Here is a 3659-nt window from a genome sequence, read left to right as displayed (position 1 = left end):
GGGTCTGCTAGCTTCCTGTGTTCGCACCTATGTCACCTGTGCTTGCTTGTCAGAGACAGACTATCGCAAAACATACAACTCACTCCATGAATTAATTGCTACGGCATCTGTTATCAGCAGTCACAACTAGCAACACCAGTAGCAGCCGACTGCACGCAAAGAATAAGAATGTGCAGTGGGATTTACGTGAACTCGGCGCAAGGCAGATCTTTCCGACATAGGCTTGAGAATCTTACGGGAACACTTGTACTGTTTCTAAATTAAGTGTAGGCGTGGAAGGAGGGTGCTTGCCGCGCACTAATAACAGCACGCTTGCCAATTGTGGATGCTAATCATGCGCTTGTATCTTCCTAGACACATCTGCTGGCTGTGCATTATTCCACTTGCATGGCAAGGTGCGCATGTAGGTGTGTTAAAAATTCTGGATGCACTGGGTATTGATCCCAGTACCTCTCGCATACTAAGCGAGCGCTCTACCATCTGAGCTACGCCCGCCCCCCCCGAAGACTAATGGTGCTACAAACAGCCATATAGACGACACAGACCCTTGCACTCCCATTATTCAGCAGACAAACACTACTCTCTATGTATCCGTTACGGTGTCTTTCAGGTTTCGTGCATTCTGTATCGAATCGTAGTTGGCCACAATGAAAGTGGCACGTATAACGTTGAAAATAGAGTTCCGACACCGCTCTGAGTAAGACGAACGTGTTGTCCACCCTCTACACTTCAATGAAGTTAAGCCGTGATACCTAAGACAGATCTGCACTCGATGACACCTCGATAACAGCCGGTCCCCACACTTACATCTTGCTCTCCTTACGTCAGTATACATCATATAAGTCTGTCACGCTGGCTTTGCAACATCTTGCGTGCCTTTAGGTTCGCCGCGACCAACACTTACCACAAAAAATGGAAGTGCCGCGGCTTGAAACCTGCACCTTTCACATGCGAAGCGAACGCTCTACCAACTGAGCTACGCCACATGCACGAACAAACTGCGCTATTCCCCATTCTTTGCGACTCTGCTGCGCACGGACACGATGGTTGGTTGGTTTGTAGCGGTGAAGGGAGCAGAGTACAAAGGCGCGGACACGTTCATATACACAAAAGATCCAAGTAGTTCCGATGCTCTGGTATTACAAATGCAAATTCCGTCAGTTTTTAACGTCTTAAATTTAAAGAGCCGTCACAAATTGCTCCGTTTTCACTCCTTGTCGACAATCATACAGCACCTGAGGTAACAAACACATCTCGAGCCCCATTGTGCACTCCATTATTCATGCCAACTCAGTGCCTCGCTCTTTACTACTGTGTACCAATCTTGTCGTCCAACTGCAAAACACTGAGCCACAACAAGTTTCCGCGTCTCCATTGCACTGCGCATACTACAAAACGCTCCCCAAACTTGGCACTCACCCACGCAGCCAACTTTTCCGACTTTCCACGACGCTCACGCAACGCTCACGGTAGTGACAGCATTATTTATAGTTCGACGTCGCGCCAAAGCGAATGAGCACATTTCGCCTACGGCTTAGGCCGCCCTCCTAGTGTGGCTGCTCGGTGTCTGCAGGCAGCGAGGGTCTGCTAGCTTCCTGTGTTCGCACCTATGTCACCTGTGCTTGCTTGTCAGAGACAGACTATCGCAAAACATACAACTCACTCCATGAATTGATTGCTACGGCATCTGTTATCAGCAGTCACAACTAGCAACACCAGTAGCAGCCGACTGCACGCAAAGAATAGGAATGTGCAGTGGGATTTACGTGAACTCGGCGCAAGGCAGATCTTTCCGACATAGGCTTGAGAATCTTACGGGAACACTTGTACTGTTTCTAAATAAAGTGTAGGCGTGGGAGGAGGGTGCTTCCCGCGCACTAATAACAGCACGCTTGCCAATTGTGGATGCTAATCATTCGCTTGTATCTTCCTAGACACATCTGCTGGCTGTGAATTATTCCACTTGCATGGCAAGCTGCGCATGTAGGTGTGTTAAAAATTCTGGAGGCACTGGGTATTGATCCCAGTACCTCTCGCATACTAAGCGAGCGCTCTACCATCTGAGCTACGCCCCCCCCCCCCCCCCCCCCCCCGAAGACTAATGGTGCTACATACAGCCATATAGACGACACAGACCCTTGCACTCCCATTATTCAGCAGACAAACACTACTCTCTATGTATCCGTTACGGTGTCTTTCAGGTTTCGTGCAGTCTGTATCGAATCGTAGTTGGCCACAATGAAAGTGGCACGTATAACGTTGAAAATAGAGTTCGGACACCGCTCTGAGTAAGACGAACGTGTTGTCCACCCTCTAGACTTCAATGAGGTTAAGCCGTGATACCTAAGACAGATCTGCACTCGATGACACCTCGATAACAGCCGGTCCCCACACTTACATCTTGCTCTCCTTACGTCAGTATACATCATATCAGTCTGTGACGCTGGCTTTGCAACATCTTGCGTGCCTTTAGGTTCGCCGCGACCAACACTTACCATGCACTGACCACAAAAAATGGAGGTGCCGCGGCTTGAACCCTGCACCTTTCACATGCGAAGCGAACGCTCTACCAACTTTTTTTTTTTTTTCTCGAACCAACGACCCTGGGATTAAGAGTCTGACGATCTACCGACAGAGCTAGCTTTTTTTTTCTTTCTATTTATTTATTTTTTTTTTTTTGCTGCCTACGGCGCTACCTTTTTTTTTTTTTTTTAATTCAGCTTTCTCCTGTGAGGATGGAGCTTACGACGCCTGGTTTATTAGAGCAGTGCTCTACCACTGAGCTAATTTTTTTTAACCACTTTTGTTTCTCATTTTTTTAAAGCCAGGTATCCTAGCCACTTTTCCTTTAGTCTGGCGCCTTGGACCGCTTTTTTTGTTTTTTATAAGGATTCATATCAGGAGGCGCATGACGGGGACAACGAGGGCAGGGGTCAAAGAACTCGAGGCCTGGCCACGATGCCCCCACCATCACTCTCACCGAATGGCTCCTTCAGTGCATTTTAATTGTTATAGAAAAGCGGGTATAGTCGTGTACATTTTTCGCCTGCTCTCTTTATTGTGGTAAGGAGCGCTGGTTGTACGACATCTGGGGGTGAGATCCCATTGCAAAGCCGTCATTCGAGTTTTCAGTCAACAGACATTCGAGTAAGAAACATGTGATTATACTGCAATATACAGCGAGCATTTATGAGACTCTTATTGGGGGGCAGACGTAACATGAATGGATAAAAGAAGAGGCATTTCCTTCATCTTGAACGTAGATTCATACTTCACTTCTTCATTACCCCTAAAATAGTACATTTAGTGTTAGACTGTGCGCTTTAACCAACACCTATTCGTTCGAATAAAATGATCAACATGTTTCCATACATTTTCCTGTGGTCTGCATATTGCTGAATGTTGCTGTACTCCATTTGCATAAAAAGCTTTAATTCCGTTTCGTCGTCACCACCTATTTTATTGATAATGTAATGGACAAACTGTCCCATTAACCAGTGTATTGCATTATTTTTGGTTTTCGGGTAATATTTAGTTTCAGGTCTGAAAAGCACCATAGGAGTAATGGAATTGGGTGACGTTCGTTGCAGTAGTGCAAGACTTTCCCTGAGCCAATGCCAATTGTTGAGATTTCCAGCACACGTAAATCTATGAATCAC

At 46.5% G+C, this 3659-nt stretch overlaps 1 non-coding gene across 1 annotated transcript; it reads right to left on the bottom strand.

Moving 5' to 3' along the window:
• Positions 1–2002: 2002 nt before the first annotated feature.
• On the bottom strand, positions 2003–2075 carry Trnat-agu (transfer RNA threonine (anticodon AGU)). Its single transcript has one exon. It is a non-coding gene; the product is annotated as a tRNA-Thr (tRNA).
• Between the last annotated feature and the right edge of the window lie 1584 nt (positions 2076–3659).

The sequence above is a fragment of the Schistocerca gregaria genome, chromosome 10 (genome assembly GCF_023897955.1).
Source record: "Schistocerca gregaria isolate iqSchGreg1 chromosome 10, iqSchGreg1.2, whole genome shotgun sequence".
NCBI lineage: Eukaryota > Metazoa > Arthropoda > Insecta > Orthoptera > Acrididae > Schistocerca > Schistocerca gregaria.
The sequence above is the reverse complement of the archived record's forward strand: the minus strand, read 5'-3'. Positions and strand labels throughout refer to the sequence as shown.